At 38.6% G+C, this 25,900-nt stretch overlaps 1 protein-coding gene and 1 pseudogene across 3 annotated transcripts in view; one reads left to right on the top strand and one right to left on the bottom strand.

Annotated features, from left to right (window-relative positions):
• The window catches only part of LOC115305337, a 12,213-nt pseudogene extending 9,254 nt beyond the window's left edge, over positions 1 to 2,959 (top strand).
• The window catches only part of ADIPOR2 (adiponectin receptor 2), a 134,224-nt gene that overhangs the window by 80,023 nt on the left and 28,301 nt on the right, over positions 1 to 25,900 (bottom strand). Inside the window, exon 1 of one of the 3 annotated variants that reach the window (XM_029953754.1) lies at positions 6,413 to 6,621. The exons of 1 other annotated variant lie outside the window; for it this stretch is intronic. The gene's annotated coding sequence lies outside the window, so the exon portion shown is untranslated. Of the gene's footprint in view, positions 1 to 6,412; positions 6,622 to 25,900 lie in introns of those variants that run through there. One more of the 3 variants, XM_029953755.1, reaches the window with a different exon arrangement.

The raw sequence follows: 25,900 nt of genomic DNA, 5'->3' as shown, positions 1-25,900 counted from the left end.
GTCTATTTCTAGTCACACCCAGAAGCATGATTCCAAGCCACAGGTGAACAGGGTTGGCTGGTGTCAGGTGTGGGTTTTCTGAGAGCTGCTTATCACCAGCCAATCTGCACCCAACAGGTCCAGCAGAAACAAACACTAGCTGCCCAACAACCTGCAGCAGTTACAGAATTAAAAAGTAGACCCCTTGTCCTACACTGAGAAGTTTCTACAGCATTAGAATATTCACTACAAATCCAAGTAGAAATTTTTAAACTGCAACCAAATAAACCCAGCAAAAAACTGGCAGAGTTGGTGATGTTTATGGCACCAATTGGTCACTGCTACTCAGAACATCTTGACAACCTTCCTCAAGAATTGAAAGATGTGTTCTCCTACAATTACACTATCTTGAATGTAGATCTTCCGATAATATTCTGCAAAGCTTTGATCTATGGGAGTAGAATCTGATCAATTCATCAAGTTTGCTCTTTTTTCTTTTTGAGAGAAAGAGAGCACTTAAGAAGAAAACACATGCCAGGGAGCAGGGGAGGTGCGAAGGGAGGAGGGAGAAGGAGGGGGAGAGGGAGGGGAGAAGGAATCTTAGGAAGTCTACAAGCCCAGCACAGAGCTCAGGGTTATGAGTTCATGCCCCACATTGGACTCTGCACTGGTCATGAAGACTACTTAAAAAAACTATAATAAAATAAAAGAGGAGTGCTTGGGTGGCTCAGTCAGTTAAGCATCACAACTTGGTTCAGGTCATGATCTCACAGTTCTTGGGTTCCAGACTTGCATCCAGCTGTGTGCTAACAGCTCAAAGCATGGAGCCTGCTTCTTATTCTGTGTGTGTGTGTGTGTGTGTGTGTGTGTGTGTGTGTGTGTCTGTCCCTCCCCAACACATGCTCTTTCTCTCTCTCAAAACTAAATAAACATTAAAAATATTTTTTTAAAGCTATTTGTAGGGCACCTGGGTGGCTCACTTGGTTAGGAGTACGACTTCAGGGGCACCTGAGTAGCCACTCAGTTGGATAAGTGTTGGACTTCAGCTCAGGTCATGATCACATGGTTTGTGGGTTCGAACCCCACATCAGTTCTGTGCTGAGAGCTCAGAACCGGGATCCTCCTTCAAATTCTGTGTATCCCTCTCTCCCTGCCCCCTCCCACTCGTACTGTCTCTCTCTCTCTCTCTCTCTCTCTCTCTCTCTCTCTCTCTCTCAAAAATAAATAAACTATAGAGGCCCCTGGGTGGCTCAGTCGGTTAAGCGTCCGGCTTCAGCTCAGGTCATGATCTCACAATTGTGGGTTCAAGCCCCGCATCAGGTTCTGTGCTGACAGCTAGCTCAGAGCCTGGAGCCGGCTTCGGATTCTGTGTCTCCCTCTCTCTCTGACCCTCCCCTGCTCATGCTGTCTCTCTCTGTATCTCAAAAATATATAAAAAACAATAAAAAAAATTTTTTTTTAATAAATAAACTATAAAAAAAATTTTTTTTAAAGAGTCCAACTTCAGCTCAGGTCATGATCTCACAGTTCATGAGTTCAAGCCCCGAAGTAAAGCTCCAGCTCAGAGTCTGTGTCTCTCTTCTGCATCTCTCTCTCTGCCCCTCTCCCACTCATGCTTCGTCTGTCTCTCAAAAATAAGCTTAAAAAATTTTACCAAAAAAAAAAAAGAATAAAGAATGATATAGTAGAATAAAGTGACCAGCGCCTGGGTGGCTCAGTTGGTTAAGAATCCAACTTCAGCTCAGGTCATGATCTCACAGCTCATGGGTTGCAGGCGCATATCAGACACTGCTGTCAGTGCAGAGCCTGCTACAGATCCTGTCTGTCTCCCTCTCTCTCTGCCCCTCCTCAATGCTTTCTCCCTCTCTCAAAAATAAACAAACATTTAAAAAGAAAAAAGAATAAAGTGAATATAGTATTGCAGAATTCCACATGTACATTTTAACGTACAGCAATGCAACTGCAGCCAAGATATCTTTGAAAGTGATGACTGAATTCCTCAGAAGAAATATCTGAAATGATGCCAAGACTGCCAGTGTTATCACAATTCATGGTTCTCTAAGGTCATCAAAGTATTAGTTACTGCCTTGACCTTCCTCCTAGGAAAAAAAAGAACAATAGAAACAGGGCAGCGACTAAGAATCTTAATGTAGTAAGTCATAAGGAAAACAGACTCCAAACACAAGGAAAAGCTGAAAAGGTTATGTTATTAGAAACAAAACAAGATAAAAAACCAGAGGTGTCTAACTTCTCAGCTATCCATTTGAATCATGATTCCCCCAAGATTTTGCAGAAATACTACTGCCACTGAAGTGGCAGTGAAGATGATGCTCTAGAAACTTATCTCTAGATTGGTGGGAATTATGAGCTTTTTCTAACTTCTATCCCTTTGTGCAAAGGCTCCTATAGCAGCACCAAAGAGAAGGAGCAAGATCCTTCTGTTTGTGCACAAACATCTCATAACCCGGTAGTCCCATAGATCAATCAGTCATTGCTCATTAACGCCACCCATTTTGTTATGGACAAGAACTCCGAGGAAATCATTACAGCAGGAATCAATGAAAGAGATTCTAAGAAAAAGATAAAAGCTCAATGGCCTCAAGTCCTGGCCCAGTATAAAACACTCAAAGTAAAGAATCTGATGATGTCTGCTACACTTTGACTCAGTTCTTCTGAACAATGAATCTCTTGGATGCAGAAGAAATTCCAGGGTAAGACTAGGTAAAATCAAGAGTAAAAGAATAAGGAGAATTAGATGCTAAAGCTTATATTCGAGGAACATAAGTGCTGAAAATTGAGAAAGAGGAAGAGAATGCTAAGAACAAAAACGATGCTTGGGGAAGTATCTGTCTCAGTGAAGCAGAGGATGCTAATGACAAATAGATTGAGGTGTTATCACTCTCCCAACAAAGAACAGCAAGAAAACCTCCAAGAAGCTAACAGCTTCAAGGAGGAGCCAGAATGTCCAATCAAAAAGTAAGCATTCCTTCAGAGATAAGCAACTGGCACTATAACATAAACTTCTGAAAAAGAAAAAAACAAAATGAAATGACTTCCAAGCAACTTTTCCATTCCAAGAAGACTGTTAAATTTGTGTCATTAATCTGAAAATTAGTGAATCAATGATGTTCATTTGCATTAAAAAGTCCAGAAGGGTATTTTGAAAATCATCAAGAAAAGCAAACTGTAGAATAATGATTGGTTGGATCCCTTTTTTAAAAACAACTCTGCAACATAAAAAGGAACCCTATTATAATCAGATTTTAATTAATGACAATATAACAATATTGGCAACTGTAACAAATATGTCACATTAATACATGTTATTAATAAGGGAAAATAGAGAGTAGGTGATATGGGAACTTTCTATACTATCCATACAAATTTCTGTAAACCTCAAACTGCTCTAAAACAATGAAGTCTATTAGTTTTTTAAAAACCTGCACATGTAGACAGATTTGTGAATAAACATAAGCAAAGAGGTGGCAATCTCTATATCAAACTATTAACAGTGGGTTTCTAGAGAGAGTGAAACTAGAATAAAACATGTAACGAATTTCTACATCATACACTTCTGGACTGTCTAAACTTTCTACACTGAGCAGAGAGGCTCTGTAGCATATTGGGAGCCTGGGTTCTCAAACCAGACTGCATGGATTTAAATCCCAGCTCCACGATTAACTAGCTGATAAGCTTGGGCAGTTAATTTCTCTGTACCTCAGTTTCCTCATCTTTAAATATGGATACTAGTACATGTCTCTACAGAGCTACTGCAGGTAAGTAACTAGATACGTGTAAAGTACTGGAAAACTACCCAGTACATAGTTAAGGGCTCCCCCCTCCCCCACTCCCAGCAAGCATCTATTATTCCTGATTTTATCTTTATCTTAACTGGTAAACGAATCAGGAAAACCTGGTTCATCCAAACCCTTTCCAGCGAGCTCTGTGATGCAGAAAGACAAATGTATTCAGCAGTAATGTAACAATAACCGAGTTTTGGGGCACCTGGCTGGCTAACTCGGTAGAGCATGACCCTTAATCTCAGGGTAATGAGTTGAGCTCCATGTTGGGCATAGAGCCTAATTAAAATAACAAATATATAAATAAATATAAATAGACAGTTTTTAAATCAGATTACAAACCAACACCGAACAATATGACCCCATTTATACAAAAACAACTAAAAGATTCTATAAAAATAATCACAAAAACAAACCCTTCTGAGTGGTGTGATTCCTGACAATTTTTACTTTCTTCTTTACACTTTTCTGATTCATTTTAACTTTCTACATTACACACACATGATTTTCAATAAAATAAAGTAGGAGTCAGCAAGCTCTTTCTAGTAAGGGCCAGACAGTACATATTTTAGGCTCTGCAGGCCATTTGAGTCTTTGTCCCACTATTCACTCAATTCTATCCTTGCACTGCAAAAGCAACCACAAACAACATCAAAATGAATACATATAGCTATATCCTGATAAAAACTGAATTACAAAAACAGCCAGCAAAACTTGCCCTACAGCCATAAAGTGTACTGGTCCCTGAGATAAAGAACAAAATTATTTTCACTTTGGAAAATATGATGTGATTTATACCAAAGGAAGTGCAGCAGCTAAACTGATACCACTGGTGGGAAAAAAAAATCCATCCGTTTACTTATTCATAGTCTAGGAATAGAAAAAGATAAACTCTTTTAAGCTCTGGAAATTCTTTTCTCATACCCCTAACATTCAGGTAAGAAAGAAAATCTACTATTTAGCCTCTAAAATATAGATATAAACATATACTGATGGGTATGCAGTTAAATAGAAGCTAAAAGAAATGGGGGCGCCTGGGTGGCTCAGTCGGTTAAGCCTCTGGCTTCGGCTCAGGTCAGGTCTCACATTCGTGGGTTCAAGCCCCGTGTCAGGCTCTGTGCTGACAGCTCAGAGCCTGGAGCCTGCTTCCAGTTCTGTGTCTCCTTCTCTCTCTGCCCCTCCCTCTTTCATGCTCTGTCTCTCTCTGTATCAAAAATAAATAAAACATTAAAAATAAATAAATAAAGTGCTTCTTAAAAAAAAAAAAGAAGCTAAAAGAAATGTCTTTCATATTTATATCAATCTAAAATGTTTTCAAAGTTGGTAGTACTTCACCACCAAGCAGCTGCCAACACAGAAAATAAGTACAGAAGTCCCAACTACTGATGAAATCATTTTACAGATCATCACAGCCAGCACTCTGACATATTTATGAGAAAGCATGAAAACATTTATGAACAGCATTAGAAATGAAATTTCTATAAGATAAAAATTACTAATGAAAATGTTCATTTCTATGAAATGAAAAAGAAAACCCTATCAAATTCTAACAATAAAAGTCAGAGGGTGGTAAAAAGAAACATACAGGGGGCCTCTGGATAAGAGAACATTTCAAACTTCAGAAGTAACAGTTCAAGATCTCCCCTCCAAAATTAAAGCTTTGCGTTGAAGGAAATTATTTTTAACATCTCACTGAAAAGTTTTGTGGTCAAATGATTTTAAATGTTACAACATTTAAACGTTTTAGACGGTTTCTTGGGAATGGGGGCATTCTTTTTGGAAGAGATCTAATGGGGTTAACATAAGGCTGAAAAATCTAAAATCTAAAAATAAAAATATTGAAAGGCCAGTGTACAAAAAAAAAAAAAAAAAAAAGCCAACAACCTGCACTGAAGTCATGATATCCAGTAAAATTCCAATCCGACATTTGAATCCTTCTACCAAAAGTCACAGTCGGGCTGTCTCATAATGTCAAACTCCAGAGACAAACGTACTTGTTTTTGTCAAAAGCCAGAAGGGGGGGTGGGGGGGAGTTACCTGTCAGTTTCCATTCCAAACTCTCTCATGGATCCCTAGAACTGATTTAAACCCTGTCAGCCTTAGTTTAAAAAAAAAAAAAAAAAAAAAAAAAAAAAGCAAGCAATGACAGCCGAAAAGCCAAACCCGGCTTGGGAAAACAGGGCCCAAGGTACTAACTATCCCAAGTAGGTTGCCTGAAGCGCCACCAAAGAAAAGGTAAGGAAAATCTTCCTACCCCAGCGACTAGAAAAGTAGCACTAAAGCAGATCCCGTTCGAAGCCTGCCACCAAAGCAATTCCTAGAACTAATAAAAGAGACAGAAATGAAGAAAGGGAGGGCAGATTCTCTCGGTGGGCAGTAAGGACGGGCAACTGCACAAGAAGGGGAGACGACAGTGCTCCGGCCGCTGTGCCCAGGGGCGAGGAGGGTGGTGGGCGCCACAGACAGCAGTTGAAAGGAGGGCGGCTCCAGGCCCCTCTCGCCCGGCCCCCCGAGGCACAGCACAGCGTGCCGTGCAGGGTGGCGGGTCAGGTAAGGAGGCCGAACTGAAGGCTGGGACGGAGCGCGCGCTCCCCGCACCGCGCGGGGGACACTCTCCCCCTCAGAGCCCTCACCTCTTTCTCGACCCCGGGCTCTCCCTCTTCGCCCCTGAAACGGCGCTCACACTCCAGAGACCCTCACCCAGAGCTTGTCGCCGCCTCGCCGCACGTCTTGGACTCTTCGGGAACCAAAGCTGAGGGGAGGGGGAGGAGGGGGGAAGCGGAGGAGGGAGGGGACCGAACCCGGGGTAGCCGCGCCGCTGCCGCCGCCGCGATACCGAGTCTAGGATCCTGCTCGCGCCGCCGCGACCGCCACCGCCGCGTCTTCCCGCCCCCACGACTGCACGTCGCAGTGACGCGCATCGCACGAGGCGGTTCGAACCAATAAGGTCACAGCTAGTGCGCAGGCGTGCTGGCCCAAACCGGAAACTGCTTTTCTGACCGCCCTAGAACGTGGTTTGCATCTTGGGAGTTGTGGTTCGGCCAGGAGCTCACCCAAAACCGTAGTGAGCAAGAAGGGACCAAGAGAAAGTGCTCCACGGGGGCCTACACAAATCTCCTTCGGTTTTTTTTTTTTTCTCCCATCAAAAGCGGAAGCAGTTTAGATTAGAAGAGGCAGGGGCCCGCCCAGGCTAGGGGACGCTTTTTCCGGTCTCTATGGATACGGGTTACACACCTTGGGCAGAAGCCAAAATTTGGGGATTTAGGCTGGATCGTGTTTCTGCTAACTGCCAATATATTGCTAGGCGTCGTCTGTGAAAGCTTCCGAAATCCGAAAGCATTAGCCAAGTCTTGTGCAAGACAATAGCGTTTATTACCTTGTTAAGGTATTATGATTTATGCCCTACTTCTAAAAAACAAATGTGAACCCACTCACTCTTAAAATACATGTAATTCGGACTAATTTGTACAATGTTGTTAATGTAATGGCACATCAGAAACTAATTTGGCATTAAATACAGTGTCTATTTCCCAGAGTGGGTGAGTTTCTATTGAGCTTGTCTAAGAAACCAAGAATGGTTTGGTTACATACTTATCCTATGAGAAAAGAAAGTACAAGTTCTCCCCCTCGTCCCCAGCCAAAAGTTCCCTTTTCCACTAACTGAAAGAATTAAAAAGTTTTTCGCTTTTCCAAAATGGTCATGTTCCTTTGCTTTTCGCTTTGGCTTTGGAAAGGCTCCATTGAGAACACTATACTTTCGGATAGCCAGGTGAAATTGGTTCGCATAGAAAAATGTTTTTCTCACCTTCAGTCCTAAGAAGAATTTATCACACACTTAAAAAGTAATTCCCTTAACTGTCAAAACACTTGTTATTGGTTAGAGGAAATCCATAAGCTTTCAAGAACACGATGATCATACCTTGCTTGACCTTCCCTAAACCACAGCAGGAGAAAACAAAGAATTCTGGAAAAAGCTGCACATATTTCATATTAAAAGGCCTGGAATCTAATGTATGAGGAAGCTGCCCCCTAAAAAAATAGAGAACTCTTCAAGCCTGGAAATGTAAACTCTAAGAAATGATTAAAGTTACTAAAATCACAAGGAGCATGAATAAAATGCTCTCAATACTGATATATTAGGTCACCCAGTTAAAGTTGCAAGAGATAAATTTAATCCAATTAAGATTATAGAAATTAAAGAAATAAACTCCCTTCAAGGAGTAGTTTACATTGAAAATGTAAATTATCTTTTTTTAAGTTTACATAATTTGTAAAAGATATAACAATGATGACTTCTGTTTTTACAGGTAAAGACATAAAGCTTTTCAGATTAAAATCAAGGAGGACATTCATACATTTCCACAGCACATTAGAAGCAAAATATAGGCATCTTTGGATTACAAATTTGACCCGGTATACCAAATCATATAGGGGAAAGATAAGAAGAACAAGAGCCTCAGGCTTAATAAAAAGTCTGCTAAAGGGGACAGAGCCATATAAAAAAGACAATTAGAAAAGAGATTGTTCCAAGATCTCAAATCTTTTCTCAAAGCATGCTTCTCTCTTAATGATTTGCTTTAACAAAATGATTTACTTGAAGAAACTTCCTCTGGAACGGTCCATTGTGTGCGAAAACATGTGAGAAAGAGTGTCGTTTTCCCATCCAGATTTTACCTCTCATTCTCTGTCACCTTGATCCCATTACCAGATCACTACTGCCAATTCCTGATGCTCATAATGATAAAATAAACCACGGCATTCCCTCAGAAGGCTCACAGCTTTTCAGCTAATGAGGGTGTTGCCAACATACTTCACCTGAGGGACATTCCCCTGAGGCCTGTGGCTTCACCCATATCCCTTACCTAAATGTCACCATTAAATGTTCTAAAGCAGATTTCTCAGGCCTCTCTCCCAGGCTGTACTTCAGTTACTAATCTTTGTATATTATCTTATGACTCGCTACACAAGAACCAAGGCGAATTCGTAAAAGTCTGTATCTTCTGCTGTCAGCTGTGGATCTTTAGAATCTCTACTCTCCATTCTTATAGTGTCACACCTCCCCACCATAGGAGAGTGGAATTCTTTCTCTTCTGCAGCACCAAGAGTCCCTTCCACCCTTACTCCCATACCAGTCACCAATGACACAACAGTGCCCTGTGGCACAGCTAGTCTGATATAGTCATCTCTACAATTATCAGATGTTGTTCACAAGGAGAATGCATCACTGGGTGAGTAACATTCATCATATAGTTGTAGCCATCCCAGAATGAGGCTTCAGTGACATTACAATATTTTGCCAAAATGATGATATTGGACTTGATGGAGGAGAAGGCTTACGTTCCATTGTAATATACAAGTCAATAGCCAATGGGAACTGAAGTTGTATCTCAAATGACAAGCAAATGAAGATGCACTTTTCAAATTCTAAAGGGGAAAAAAAAAAGTCCTCTACACTCCATTGTGAACTTAAATTGAGTTCACAACTGGTTTTTGTTACTTCTGTAAAGAAAAGAAGAATTATTTCATTCATTATTTTCCTGATCAGAATAATTGCTATTTTCAAGAAGAAAAAAAAGGACAAATTATCTGCTAAAGAAAACCAAAATTAGTAGTCTTTTTTGAGAAAACTGTCTCTATGGCTTTCCCAAAAAGATCCCAAAGGAAATCAGCTTCATTATTACAAAATACCTAGGACCAGATAAACTCTTCTTTTCTCCCACAAGATCTATAAGCTTTTGAAATATGAACATTAGAACTGAAGGGGAAAAATCTGGACAATATAGAAGTTGGACCATAAGCAAAGATAAACCAAAAGAGAAAGCAAGGAATGTCAAATTAGTCCCTGTGCCTGTGTCATATAAATGTTGTAGGAGAGGAGAGATTGTTTATCCTTTTATGTTCCTTGGCTGGCGTATGAATTAAACTAACATAAAACAGATTAAAAGGAGAAAAGCGTAAATGTATTTAATATTTTTATGAATACACAAGAATCTTCAGAAAGAAAATGAACGGGGCTCCTGGATGGCTCAGTTGGTTAAACATCCAACTTCGGCTCAAGTCATGATCTCGCAGTTGGGGGGTTCGAGCCCCATGTTGGGCTCTGTGCTGACAGCTGGAGCCTGCTTCAGATCCTGTGTCTCCCCCTCTCTCTGCCACTCCCTACTCACACTCTGTCTCTCTCTGTCTTTCAAAAATAAATAGACATTTAAAAATTTTAAGGGAAGAAAGAAAGGAAGGAAGGAAGGAAGGAAGGAAGGAAGGAAGGAAGGAAGGAAGGAAGGAAGAAAATGAAGACCTGAAGATGACTTTGGGCACAAGAGCTTATATACTTTTTACATAAAAAATGAAGAACTCTAGGGATGTGGCAAGACCAAGGGGCTTGCACTAAGAACTATAAACTGTGGAACAATGACTAGGAACTATAGTGGGGAAACAGAGTTACTTTAGTTAGTTGCTTTGTATATATCCACTTGGACATCGAATCCCAGTCTCTGATGATATGGGTGATGGGTGTCAACTAAACCTATCATGGTGATTATTTCACAATATATACATATATCAAATCATTATATTGTGACCTTAAACTTAGACAATGTTAAAGTGTCAATTTTATCTTGATAAAACTGGGCGGAAAAAAAGAATGGTTTCTTCCTGGCACAGAAAGGCTACCTTTCTCATAGGAAATGTATGGCCTGTTTTTAGGTAGAAAGAGGCAAGGTAGAGAGCCTTTTGTGCATTTGCAGTTTCTCAAGTACTTTCAGCTCAAAATAACATGCCCAAGTGTCATATTTTGGAGTGGCATGTTCTGAACCACTTAAATGTAAAACAGTCAAATGCAGCCAGCTAATTGGAGTTTGAAGCATTGAGATTCAATGGTGTTAGTTGCTTTAAAAATAATCTAGTAATCTTGGGATGCCTGCATGGCTCAGTCAGTTAAGTGTCGACTTTTGATTTCAGCTCAGGTCGTGATCTCACACTTCATGAGTTCGAGCCCCACATCAGGCTCTGTACTGATAGCACAGAGCCTGCTTTGGTTTCTCTCTCCGCCCCTCCCTCACTCAGGTGTTCTCACACATTCTCTTTCTCAAAATAATAAACATTAAAAAAAATAAAAATAGGGACTCCTGGGTGGCTGAGTGGTTTGGGCGTCCAACTTCAGCTCAGGTCATGATCTCATGGTTTGAGGGTTCCAACCCTGTGTCGGGCTCAGAGCCTGGAGCCTACTTCGGATTCTCTCTGTCCCTCCCCAACTCACACTCAGTCTCTCTCAAAATTAAATAAACATAAAAAACCTTTTAATAAAAAAATAAAAATAATCTAGTAAAATATCCATATGGCAAAATTAGAGTAAAAACATAATTATCTGCATTCTTGCTTAATTGAAATTAAAATGATATCAAAAATATATTGATAAATATCACATTAGTCTTGGATTTGGAAGTGTTTGAGAAGTCCATTTTAAACACTTAGGGAAACATCAAAACACACTGAATTCCCATTAGGTCACATTTTTATAAAGTTTAAAACAAGATAAAGAGCAATATACACATCCTTCATAACTACATAAATTACAATAGCAGCTCCACCAACAAAGGTTAGGTAGGTAGTCCTGGAGAATGAGCATATGACTGAAAACTTCATTACTGGCTGTGCTGCTAACTGACTTCCTGTTTAACTATGACCTGTGCACACTTCTTGTCAAGCTTTGATATCTTCATTAGTGAAATGAAGATGTCTATTAGTACATTTTTTTAATGGACAGAGAAAAGAAACACACAATGTTATGAATGCACTTACTGGTGGAAAATAGGTCTGGGAACTAAGAACTCACCTTCATTGGTAATAGTTCATTTCTCCTATATGGAGAAAGATAAAGCAAAGTTTACCATTTATTAACCTTGGGTGATGTGCACATGGATGTGTGTGAGTCTTCTTTAAACATTTTTTGTATAAAAATCAACTTTACTGTTGTAAAGTATTGACTACACTTTACATACAATAAAATGCACCAATTTTTTGTGCACAGTCCAAATAACAGTTCTTTTTTCAACTTTATAGAGGTATATTGAACAAATAAAATTGTAAGATATTTAAAGTTTACAACATGATGATTTGATATACATGAACACTGTGAAAGGATCCCCCCTTGAGTTAATTAACACATAACATCACCTCACACAGTTACTTGTATGCCTGTGTGTGTGTGTGTGTGTGTGTGTGTACGAAAACATTTATGTTCTACTCTTTTAGCAAGTTTCACTGATAAAAAAAAAATACACTGTATCAACCATGGTCACCACATTGTAACTTAGATCCTCAGACCTACTCATAACAGAAAGTATGTACTCTTACCAACTTCTCCCTATTTCCCCTAACCTACACCCCCTGGCAGCCTCTTTTCTACTCTATGATTCTACAAATTCAGTTTTTTTTAGATTCCACATGTAAGTGATAACATGCAGTATTTGTATTTCTCTGTCTAGCTTATTTCACTTCGCATAATGAACTCCAGCTTCGTCCATGCTGTAGCAAGTGACAGGATTTTCTTCTATTTAATGCTGATAATATTCCATTGTGCTTTTATGCTTACATGTGTATATGTGTGTGCGTGTGTATATACATATACATACCTCACATTTCCTTGATCCATTCATCCATTGAGGAACACTTAAGTTGTTTCCACACCTTAGCTATTGTGAATAATTTTGCAATGACACAGGAGCACAAATACTTCTTCAAGTTAATCATTTTGTTTCCTTTGGGTATATATCCAGAAGTGGAATAGCTGGATCATATGGTCGTTCTACTTTTAATTTCCTGAGGAACCACTATAATGATTTATATTATCACCAGAGTATACAAGAGTTCCCTTTTCTCCACATTCTTCATAGCACTTGTTAGCTCCTATATTTTTGAGAATAACCATCCTAATGGGTGTGAGGTTATATCTTGTAGTTTTTATCTACATTTCTTTGAAGATTAGTGATGTTGAGCTTTTTATGTATTTGTCGTCGATTTGTATGTTTTCTTTGGGAAAATATGTTTCAGGTCCTTTGCCCATTTTGAAATTGGGTTACTTATTTTTTTGCTATTGACTTGTAGGAGTCCCTTCTATACATATATTTTTTAAGTTTACTTATTTATTTTTGAGAGAGAGAAAGCACACACAAGCCAGGGAAGGGCAAAGAGAGAGGGAGAGAGAATCCCAAGCATGCATTGTTAGGGCGGAGCCCGACTCAGCCCGAACCCACAAACCATGAGATCATAACCTGAGCCAAAACCAAGAGTTGGGCGCTTAACTGACTGAGCCACCCAGGCACCCCTATATTTTAGATATTGACCACCTGTCAGATACATGGTTTCCAATATTTTATACCCTTGCATAGGTTACCTTTGTATTTTGTTGGTGGTTTCATTTGCTGAGCAGAAACTTTTTAATTTGATCTAAACCAACTTGCTTAATTTTTGCTTTTATGCCTTTGCTTTTGGCATCAAATCCAAAAAAATCACTGCAAGACCAATGTCAAGTAGCTTATACTCTATGTTTTCTTCTAGCAGTTCTATGATTTCAGATCTTATGATCAAGTCTTTAATAAATTTGGAGTTGATTTTTCCATATAATTTCATTCTTTTGCATGTGGATATCCAGTTTTTCCAACATTGCTTATTTTTTATAATTAAAAAGAATTTTTTTTTAATTTACAGAGAGAGAGCACATTCAAGCAGGGGAGAAGGGCAGAGGATGAGAGAAAATCTCAAGCAGACTCCACATTCAGTGTGGAGCCTGATGCGGAGTTCCATCATGCCTTGGGATCATGACCTAAGCCAAAATTAAGTCACTTGCTCAACCAGCTGAGTCACCAAGGCACCCTTCCAACACCATTTATCAAAGAGAGTATCCTTTTCCCATTGTATATTCTTGGCTTCTTTGTCAAAAATTAATTTACAATATATGCATGGGGTTTTTTCTGTGCTCCCCATTCTGTTCTATTGATCTATGTGCCTCTTTTTATTCCAATTATATACAATAATATATAGCTTTATAATATTATATATATATATTTTGTTCTTCTTGCTCAAGATTGTTTGGTTATTCAATATCTTTTGTGATTCCATACGAATTTTAGGGTTTTTTTCTATTTCTGTGAAAAATGCCATTGGAGATTTCATAGAGATTATATTAAATCTGTAGATCACTTTGGATACTATGCACTAATATTTTAACAATATTAATTCTTCCAATCCATAAGCATGAAATCTTTCTACTTATCTGTGTCTTCTTCAGTTTCTTTCATCAATGCCTCACAGTTTTCAGCATATAGAAGTTTTCTTGATTAAATTTACTCCTAAGTATTTTATTCTTCTTGATGCTATGATAAATGAGACTGGTTTTTTAATTTCTCTTAGTCTATTATTAATGTATAGAAATGCAATTGATTTTTGTATACTGATTTTTTTCTCCTGTAAATTTGATTAATTCATTGATTATTTCTAGCAGACTGGAAGATTTTCTACATATAAGCTCATGTCATCTAATTTCACTTCTTCTGGATGCCTTTTATTTATTTTTCTTGCTTAATGGCTTTAAGACTTTCAGTGCGTATTGAATAATAATAGAAAGAGCAGGCCTGCTTATCTTGTTCCTGATCTTAGAGGAAAAGCTTTCAGCTTTTCACAATTGAGTATCATGTTAGCTGTGGGCCTGATATAATGGCCTTTATGGTAATGAAGTACATACCTTCTATACCAAGTTTGTTGAGAGTTTTTTCTGCATCTATTGACATGTAATATAATTTTTTTAAATTTTTTTATTTTTGAGAGACAGAGAGAGATAGCGTGAGCAGGGGAGGGTCAGAGAGAGAGGGAGACACAGAATCTGAAGCAGGCTCCAGGCTCTGAGCTGTCAGCACCGAGCCCGATGTGAGGCTCAAACCCATAGACTGTGAGATGATGACCTGAGCTGAAGTCGGACGTTCAACCGACTGAGCCACCCAGGCGCCCCAACATGTAATATAATTTTTATCCTTCATTTTGTTAATGTAGTATATCACATTGAATGATTTATGGATGTTGAATCATTCTTGCATCTCTGGAATATATCCCACTTGATCATGAAGTTTGATCCTTTTAATGCACAGTCAAATTTGGTTGGCTAGTATTTGTCCAGGACTTTGACCTTATATTCTTTAGTGATATTGGTCTCTAATTTTCTTTTCATGCAGTGTCCTTGTCTAGCGTTGGTTTCAAAGTTATGCTGGCCTCATAAAATTAAGGAACTGTTTCCCTCTCTAATTTTTGGAAAACTTCAGAAAGGATTGATATTAATTCTTCTTTAAATATTTGGTAGAATTTATTAGTGAAACCATCTTATCCTAGATTTTTGTTTACTGGGAAGTAGCTGATTATTGATTCAATCTCTTTACTAGTAATTGGTCTTTCCAGATTTTCTGTTTCTTTATGGTTCAGTCTTAAGAATGTATCCATTTCTTGGGGCACCTGGGTGGCTCAATCAATTAAGCATCCAACTTAGGTCAGGTCATGATCTCCCAGTTTGTGGGTCTGAGCCCCGCATCAGGCTCTGTGCTGACAACTCAGAGCCTGGAGCCTGCTTCAGATTCTGTGTCTCCCTCTCTCTGCCCCTCCCCTGCTCATGCTCTGTCTCTCTCTGTCTCTCAAAAATAAATAAATATTTAAAAAAAAAAAAGAATGTACCCGTTTTTTCTAGGTTGTCAATTCATTGGCATACAATTGTTCATATGTCTCTTTTTTTTTTTTTATTTTAAAGTTCATTTGAGAGAAAGAAAATCCCAAGCAGGCCCCATGCTTGGTGCCCCTTGTTCATAGTAGTCTTGTGATCCTTTGTATTAGTGTGGTATTGGTTGTAACTCCACTGTTATTTATAATTTTATTTGTTTGCATTCTCCATCCTTTTTTTGATAAATCTAGCTAAAAGTTTGTGTATTTTATTTACCTTTAAAAAAACACAGATCTCAGTTTCATTTATTTTTTCTATTATCTTTTTAGACTCTATTTTCACTATGATTTTTATTGTTTTCATCCTTCTACAAAGTTAGACTGTTTAATGGAGATCTTTCTTTTTCTTTTTTGTTTATTTATTTATTTTTAAGATAGAGAGAGAGAGTGCACAAGCAGGGGAGGGACAGAGAGAAGGAGAAACAGAGTCCCATACAGGCTACACACCATCAGCGCAGAGCCTGATGCAGGGCTCAAACCCACAAACCATGAGTTCATGACCTGAGCTGATATCAAGAGTTGGATATTTAACTGACTATGCCACCCAGGTACCCCCTTTCTTTTTTCTTAATGTAGGCATTTATCACTATGAATTTCCTTCTTAGAACTGCTTTCGCTGCATCACATAAGTTTTAGTCTGTTTATTTCCATTTTCATTTGAGAGAGACAAAGAGACAGAGAGAGAGAGAGAGAGAGAGAGAGAGGGTGTGTGGGTGTGTGTGTGTGTGTGTGTGTGTGTGTGTGTGTGAGTGGGGAAGGGGCAGAGAGAGAGGGAGACACAGAATCCAAAGCAGGCTCCAGGCTCTGAGCTGTCAGCACAGAGCCCAAGGTGGGGCTCAAACCCACAAACTGCAAGATCATGACCTTAGCCAAAGTCAGACACTTAACAGACTGAGCCACCCAGGTGCCCCTCATTTTTCTCAAGATGTTTTTTGATTTCTGTCTTGATTTATTTGACCTATTGGTTATTCAGTAGCATGTTGTTTAGTCTCTACATTTTGGATAAATTATTCTGTTTTCTTCCTGTAATTGATTTCTAATTTTATACCACTATGGTCAAAAAAGATGTTTGATATGATTTAAACCTTCTGAAAGTTTTTAAAACTTGTTTTGTGGCTTAAAATGAAATCTATCCTGGAGAATGTTCCATGTGCGCTGAAGAAGTTCCATGTGCATTGTATATTCTGCTGCTATTCGATGGAATGTTCTGTAAAATGCCTATTAGATCCATCTGGTCAAATATGTAGTTAAAGTCCAATGTTTCTGTATTGATTTTTCTGTCTGGATGTTCCATCCATAGTTGAAAGTAGAGTATTGAAGTCCCCTACTATTATTGTATTGCTTTTTTCCCTATTAATATGTTAATATTTGCTTTATATATTTAAATATTTAAGTTCTCCTATGTTTGAAGCATAAATATTTACTAATGTTATATCATCTTGATGAATTTATCCCTTTATATAATGGATTTTGTCTCTTGTTACTGCCTTTGGCTTAAAGTCTAATTTCTGATATAAGTATAGTTTAGATGTATTTTCTTTTGGCTTCCATTTGCATGTAATATCTTTTTCCATCTCTTCACTTTCCAGCTATGTGTGTCCTTAAATTTAAAATGAGTCTCTTGTAGGCAGCATAGAACTGGGTCTTGTTTTTTTGTTTATGCTTTCAACCACTCTACATCCTTTGATTGGAGAATCTAGTCCATTTACATTTAAAGCAATTATTGAAAGATAAGAACTTACTATTGCCATTTTGTTCTTTGTTTTCTGGTTGTTTTATAATTCTTTTTTTTTCTGTTGTCCCTTCTTTTGTGTTTTAATGATTTTCTTTTTTATTGATGTATAGCTGACACACGATGTTAGATGAGTTTTCAGGTATACAGGTGATATGAGTATTTTCTTTCAGCACCATGAATATATCATGCCATTCCTGACTTGCAAAGTTTCTGCTGAAAAATCTGCTGAAACTATCATGGGGGCTCCTTTGTTCATAACAAGTTGCTTTTCTCTTGCTGCTTTTAAGATTCTCTCTTTTCTTTAACTTTTGACAGGTTAATTATAATGTCAGTTGGTGTGGTTCTCTTTGGTTTCTCTTTTTGGAATGCTCTATATTTCCTGGATCTGGATATCTGTGTCTTTCTCCATGTTTGAGAAGTTTTTAACCATTATTTCTTTGAATAAGCCTTCTGCCTTTTTCTGTCTCTCCTTTCCTTCTGAGACCTCTATAATGTATATATTTGTATGCTTGATGATATAAGTCTTTACAGAATCTTTACTTTTTTTTCATTCTTTTTCCTTTTGCTCCTCTGATTGGATGAATTCCACTGCCCTGACTTCTAGTTTTGCTGATCCTTTTTTTCTATTTGATGTAGTCTTTTGTCAAACCCCTCTATTGATATTTTCAGTTCAGTTATTCTTTGGCTCTATAGTTTTGTTTGGTACCTTTTTAAATTTGATTTATTTTTTAGTGATCTCTGCACCCATCATGGGGCTAGAACTCACAACCTTGAGATCAAGAGTCTCATGCTTTTCCAATTGAACCAGCCAAGTTCCTCTGTTTGGTACTTCTTAATATTTTCAAAATCTTTGTTAAAATTCTCACTTTGTTCATACATCAGTCTCCTGTCCTTGGTGAGCATCTTTGTGACCCTTATTTTGGACTCGAACAGATTAATTATTTATCTTTGTGTCATTTACATCTGTTTCTGGAAATTTGTCTCTTATTTTAAACATATCTCTATTTCTTCATTTTCCTTGATTCTTTGTGTTGGTTTCTGTATATTAGATAAAACAGCTACCTCTTCCAATTTTTGACAGAGTGGTCCCATGTAGGAGACCAACTTTGTCAACCAGCCCATCCTGAGCTCCTGGTTATCTCCCAAACCTTTGTGATTATCCAAGCCACCTTCTTTGTTCTTAGTGGCTCCCAGCCCAGAGCCTGGAGCCTGCTTCAGATTCTGTGTCTCCCTTTCTCTGCCTCTCCCTTGCTTGTTCTCTGTCTCTCAAAAATAAATAAACATTTTAAAAAATTAGAAAAAAAAATAATAAAGTATGTAGTTAATCCCCTTCCAGGGAGAAACTAGGAGATGGGCATTTTTGTTTGCTCCTTCTGCACTGGGCCCAGGTCTAAAATTACAAAGAGATACTCTTGCACCCATTAAGAGCTGCTTCTTGTTTGCTGTAGTCCTATGGGACTTATGAATGTAAGTTCCTTTGACTATGAGAGCCAGGTAATCCAGACACCTGTGCCTTGGGAAACAGCTGCAAAAGCTGGGGCACAGTGTGTGCACAGTCACTCAAGGGGAATACTGGTGACCTGGGGGGTTGGAAGGAGATAGTGGGAGAAATGTCCATCAGTTTCCTTGGTCTCTGGGGAGGTCACAGCCAGTCCCTAGATGTGTGCTAAATTAGAAACCCCAGCCTCAGGAAGCAGCTTTCAAAGTATACAAATGGACCCATTTTGGGGAAAGGCTGATATATACACATTTTTGCCTACTCTCTCTGCACTGATCCTGGTGGGATAGCTGTTGAGTGCTAATTGCCAGTTAACAACTGCTTCTTTGTTTGCTATATTCTTGTGGGTCTTGTGGATGCAAGCCTCATAGACTTTCAGAGCTAGGTGTTTTGGAGGCCCATCCTTCAGGTGAAATCTTAAAAGCTAGGGCATGAAATGTGAAGTTCAAATCCTTTGCTCCTCAGGGAAAAGCTGGAAGCTGGGAGTTCCCTCCCAATAGCATGATGCTATGCTGGGGGTGGGATTTATGGTAAGAGTGTGTTTCCCCCTTACCTGTACATCCTGAGATGAGTCTTTTCTCATTCACTCAGTGTATAGGTAGTTTCTGGATTTCCCTCAGAGGTATTGCTCTGTGTGTAGCTATGCACTTGGTGTATCCATGAGAGGAGGGAAGTTCAGGAGTCATCCAGTTCAAATGAGTTTTGACAAAGGTATACACTCATGGAAGCATCACTTCAATCAAAATATAGAATGTTCCAACACCCCCCCAAACACAAATTTCCTCGTGCCCCTTTGGAGTCAATACCCCCCCCAAACCAGGCAAGCATTGATTTTTCTGTCAGATTAGTTTTACCTTTTCTAAAATTCCAAATCAATGGAATTGTGCAGTTCGTATTCCTTTGTGTCTGACTTCTTTCACTCAACATGGTGTTTTGGAGATTCATTCATGTTTTTGCACATATCAGTACACGATTCCTTTCTAGTGTTGAGTAGTATGCATATATCACATTTCACCTATTCACCCACTCATGAATGTTTGGGTAATTTCCAGTTCTTGACTGCTATGAATAAAAGCTGCTATGAACATTTACATATAAATCTTTGAGAAGACATATGTTTTCACTTTTTGGGTAAACACCTAGGAGTGAAATAGTTGAGTTTTATGATAAGTTTGTGTTTCTTGCATAGAAGTTCTTTGCCCAAATAAAAAGCAAGCAGGATATATTTTTAAGAATTTCAGAGTTACATAATATGTCAAAGTTACAAAAAGCTGTTTTCTTTTAGTCTCTCATTTACTGTGAGAATGAAAATAGAAACAAAAATTTACATTACTGTAAAAACATAGAGTAATATGGAGTGCTTGGGTGGCTCAGTCAGTTGAGGTTCAACTCTTGATTTCTGCTCAGGTCATGATCTCATGTTTTGAGTTTGACCCCCGCATTGGTCTCTGTACTGACAGCATGGAGCCTGTTTGGAATTCTCTCCCTTCCTCTCTCTCTGTCCCTCCCCTGTCCAAGTTTTCTCTCTCTCAAAATAAATAAATAAACTTTAAAAATAAATAGATAAAAAATAAAAACATAGAGTAATAAAGCTCTGCATTAAAAAGCTATGAATACTGGGAGGAAAACAGGAAATAGAGGTGAAAAATCAATAAAGAAAATTAATTTCATAAGTAATTTAGAAACACCTGCTAGTAAAAATCTGTCAGCTTTGTATTAAGGAAAAATTCAAGACAGCATCTGTTCTGCTTAGTGACTACTTAAGCAATCACCCACACAGAAAACTGTGAGCCAGTAATAAAAAGAAAAAAGAGCATTTGTTGTGCTAAACAAGTTTTCTTAACCTTGAAATATCTTGATGTACGGTTAAACTCAGAACTTAGAACCAAGTGCTTAGGGTAAGTTGATAAGAATTCTCTCATCATGTTACCCAGTATGAATTCTGGAGCCCTTGAGGTGGCAATTTAGTGAAGAGACAATTTGCAGAAATAAGTGCCAAGAACTGATAGGCATTCACTGTGGAAGAAATAGGACTGATCTGGAATTAAATTCCAATAAATATGACCAAATGGTCAGAGGGTGGGGCTGGAAATTGGGGGTTGTTCTTTTCCTTCTCTTTTTTTTTTTTTTTTTTAAGTAAAAGTAAACTCAGTAAGGTAGCCACCTCAGGTAGCTATCAAGGCAAGCAAGCCATATACTTTTAAAAGATAGAATTGCTTTTTTCTTTCCAAGCAAATGAAAGAAATAGGCAAGAGGTTATCAGTTTTTTGTATGTGTACAAAATTAACATTGGAGAGCTTGTTAAGAGTGTTGATTCACAAACACTATCTCCAGAGATTCTAATTCATTACCTCTCTGGAAGGCCCCAGAAATCAGATTTACCAGTCATATTCCATAGCTTCTGATGCCATGGGCTCCACACAGGCTTAGTCTCATGGACATACCCCCTGTGCTATTGCATTAGGTTTTTGTGCTCAAAAGGACTCTTCACTTGTGTTTAATGCTCTCTTGTAGCTGTTGAAATTCTTAACTTCTGAACAAGAGACCTTCCTGTTCATTTTACACTGGGTCCTGAAAATTATGTAGCTGATCCTGTCCTCATGGACCACATTTTGAAAAACATGCAATAGGGGTTAGACCTTAAGCTTCAATCTTTCACTACTGAAAATATCCGGGCAATTATCTATAGGTCTATGGAATTTTAAGTCTGTTAGATACCCAGCACCTGAATAAAATCACTTTACACAATTTCTACTTGGCACTCTTGGATCATGGGTTCCTAAGTGGATTTGTTTCCAGAGGGAGAGCCCAGGGAGAGGAGTAGCCATTATTACAGGAAGCAAATTCCTGGAGACAGTTGTTACAGGAATTGGAAATTATCTGCATGAGGAAGAGAGAGGGAAAAAAAGTAGAGACCTCAAAAATAATTCAAGAACAATCACTCTCAGGCATTTGAGGGGAGGCATAATTGACTCAACAAAGGTGAACACATAACCCTGAAATTCAATTATCAAAAGAAAACCTTGGTCATTAAAAGCTAGAAAAAGTTAAGACCTTTGTAATAAATTTTCATCTAATCTAATTCAACTAACCCTTTCAGCAGTACAGGTGAGTAGGTAGAGATGGGGATTTAAAGAAAATGTTTGTCAGATTGTCACAGTATTTTATGGGAGCACTGGGACCAAAAAGCTTTGACTGCTAATCAAAATTTCCCATTTCCCCATTCATTGTTTACCATTGGTAAAGCATCAACAATGCACATTCCATGGGGTAAAAACACAACCAAGGCAATGAGTCAGTTCCATCCCAGGCTGAAAAATAGAATCAGTACACATGTTAGTTAAATCTAAGAGTCAAAATGCTTTTGCCTCAGTAATGCAACTTGAATACACTCATCTCAGCAGTCAAATCAGATTACCCAGGCTTAAGAGTCTGGCTATCTACCTTTAAAGTAGAACAAGAAGAGAAAAGCTGTATTAGCTTTACCCAGAATGGTCAGCCGGTTATTCAACATTTCTTATGGTTGCTCATTTTTATTTACTCTTAAGTGGCTTTGGGAAGGTATAAGTCATCATGATTTTCACCATCATTATCATCAATGCCACATGTATGTGATAATTATAAAAACAATAGCTATTATATATATAGACTATGTACTATGTGCTAAGCATTTTCTAAGCTATTTATACATATATATATATTAAGTCATATAATCCTCACCACAATCCTATGACATAGTACCATAGTTATCTCCATTTTACAGATGAGGAAACTGATGCACAGACAGGTTAAATGACTTGTTTAAGGTCACACAGTTATTACATAGCAGAGCCAAGAGTCAAACACAGGGACTATGACTATATTACTCAGGCACTTAACCACAGACAATGTAGCAAAGAGCACTATTCAGGGAGCTTAACGAAGCAAAGCAAAGAGTGTTGTTTTTTGGGGTTATAGACTCCTTTGAGAATCTATATCCCTCAGAAAAATAAATATGTACAGCACATATTTACAAACTGTCAGAGGATTGCCTTTGTTCCTCCAAGACCATACATTTACCTTTATGCCTCAATCTCAGGCTAAAAATGCCTACTCCAGACACTAATTATTTAAAATTATAAAATAGCTATCACTAACGAAGTCAAAAATATTTTTAAATTCTAATGGTGGGGCACCTGGGTGGCTCAGTCAGTTTTTCAATGGACTCTTGATTTTGGCTTAGGTCATGATCCCAGAGTTATGGGATTGAGTCCAATGGAGGGCTCTGCACTGAGTATGGAACCTGTTTAAGATTCTCTCTCTCTCTCTTTCTGTCTCTCTCTCAGCCCCTCTCCTCCATTCACTCTCTCTATAAATAAATAAATAAATAAATAAATAAATAAATAAATAAATGAAATGAAATGAAATGAAAAATCTAATGGTTCTGTGAAGTGTAGCCTCAGACCAATAATAAAACTGTAAGCCTTATACTTACACCATGTCATCAAACCCAAGAACTGGCTATTTTTAAATAATAAACTTAAAAAAATTTTTTTACATTTATTTATTTTTGAGAAACAGAGAGACACAAAGCATGAACAAAGGAGGGCAGAGAAAGAGACACAGAATCTGAAGCAGGCTCCAGGCTCTGAGCTGTCAGCACAGAGCCCAACTTGGGGCTCTAACCCACAAACCGTGAGATCATGACCTGAGTCGAAGTCGGACGCTCAACCAACTGAGCCACCCAGGTGCCCCAAGTAACAAACTTTTAAAAAAATGTGTATTTATTTTGAGGGAGAGAGCATGCACTTGCATGCAGACATGGGAAGGGCAGAGAGAGAGGGAGAGAGAGACTCCTAAGCAGGCTTCACGCCATCAGCTCAGAGCCCATCACAGGGCTCAGTCTCACCAACCATGAGATCACAACCTGAACCAAGATCAAGAATTGGACACTTAACCAACTGAGCCACACTGGTGCCCCTAAACAACAAACTTTAAAGCTTTTTATTAACTGCCAAATTATTTCAAGATGAAAGAGCAAATCACTGCAATTTCTAGCATGTAACACAGTAGTTACCTATACTGAGTGCTCAATAAATGTTGACAGAGAAGAAAAGAGAGAAAAGGAAGGTAAGGTATCTTTTTTTTATAATAGTCTCTTTATTTTTTTAATGTTTTATTTATTTTTGATACAGAGACAGAGCATGAGAGAGGGAGGGGCAGAGAGAGAAGGAGACACAGAACCGGAAGCAGGCTCCAGGCTCTGAGCTAGCTGTCAGCACAGAGCCCGATGCGAGGCTCGAACCCACGAATGTGAGATCTGACCTGAGCCAAAGTCAGAGGCTTAACCGACTAAGCCCCCCAGGTGCCCCATGGCAAAGGTATCTTAATGTTCCTTAGTAGTGTAGTAAATGTGATTCCAAAATATCCTTCAATTTCTTTTTTCTCTAAGATTCTTTTTAAGTAATCTCTACACCCAATGTGGGGCTCAAACTTAAAATCCCAAGATCAAGAGTCATATGTTCCACCAACTAAACCAGCCCTCAACTCCTTTTTGATAGCATTCACCCATTCAATCATTTATTTAACAAGATTTGTTGAATATTTATTATGTAATAGAAGCCATGATAGGCACCAAGGGTATGAATTTAAAAGGCACTGTGGGGTTGACTGGGTGGCTCAGTTGGTTGAGCGTTGGACTTCAGCCCAAGTCGTTATCCTGTGTTTCATGGGTTTGAGCCCCCGTCGGGCTCTGTGCTGACGGCTCAGGGCCTGGAACCTGCTTCAGATACTGTGTCTCCCTCTCTCTCTGCCACCCCGTCTCTCTGTCTCCCAAAAATAAATGAACATTAAAAATATTTAAGGCACTGTGGAACAAACACACCAAAAATGTGAAATCTGTGAAATGCAAGCTATCATGTGATGAACAAAACTAGCAATTAGAAAAACACGTAAAAGAGTATATAAAGGTTGAAAGCAAAATCTATACAGGTGTTGCGAATCTGGTGAGAGACCATCAATATTTGCCTTTACTTTCAGGTTCTTTCTTCCTCTGTCCACACCCACTCCTTGACAACTCATTTTCAAAATTAAATTATTTGAGTTTTGCTTCAATAAACTTCTTAACTTGAAAGTTCTATTGCTTTTCATGAATTCACTCATTACTTAAATACTAAATGTGGCATTTCTGAATAGCAGGTGTCCATTTAAATTTAGCCAATTAAGGGGCGCCTGGGTGGCTCAGTTGGTTAAGCATCTGATTTTGGCTCAAGTCATGATCTCATGGTTTGTGACTTTGAGCCCTGTGTCGGGCTCGCTGCTGTCAGCTCAGCACCTCTGCCTCCCTCCCTCTCTGCCCCTCCCCTGCCTCACACTCTGTCACTCTCCCTCAAAAATAAACAAACATTAAAAAATAAATAAATAAATAATAAAAAATTAATTTAGCCAATTAAGAAACAAGTTAGAAAACAACCCACAACAATTTGGGGAAGGGAAACGCACATTCAGGACACATGTATGACAATAACCCTAGAATATACCAGAGGACTGAAAGAACAAGTGCAAACCAAGACAATTTGGGTTGTCACCATGCCAGCTGGACAGATGACTCAGTAGAAACAGGTGACTAAATTGGCCTAAGATATTTGGTGATAGGAAGTCAAGATCAATGATTTCAGAAGATCTTGTTAACAATAGAAGCAAACAACAGGTGGCCACTTTCTGCTGATGCTAAGAACAGTTGTTTCATACTCTGGAGAGCAGTAGTTCTCTCCGTTTTGCTCTACATTCCCTGTTTTACCTGGTTTTAGTTTTTTTTAATCTTTATTTATTTTTGAGAGAGAGGCAGAGAGAGAGAGACAGAGAGCGAACAGGGGAGGGGCAAAGAGAGAGGGAGACACAGAATCCAAAGAAGGCTCCAAGCTCTGAGCTGTCAGAGCAGAGCCAAATGTGGGGCTCAAACTCACAAACTGTGAGATCATGACCTGAGCTGAAGTCAGACACTCAACCAACTGAGCCACCCAGGCGCCCCTCTACTTTCCCTGTTTTAAAACCCTTTTTCAAACTATACTGATGCATGCTTTTCAAGCCTGGGTTCAGTCACAGGAAAGCTCTAACTAGTTCAACAGGCTAATGAGCAGACCTTTTATAAATAGC

The sequence above is a fragment of the Suricata suricatta genome, chromosome 10 (genome assembly GCF_006229205.1).
Source record: "Suricata suricatta isolate VVHF042 chromosome 10, meerkat_22Aug2017_6uvM2_HiC, whole genome shotgun sequence".
Lineage (NCBI taxonomy): Eukaryota > Metazoa > Chordata > Mammalia > Carnivora > Herpestidae > Suricata > Suricata suricatta.
Note: the sequence above shows the minus strand (reverse complement) of the source record. Positions and strands in the feature narration are given on the sequence as shown.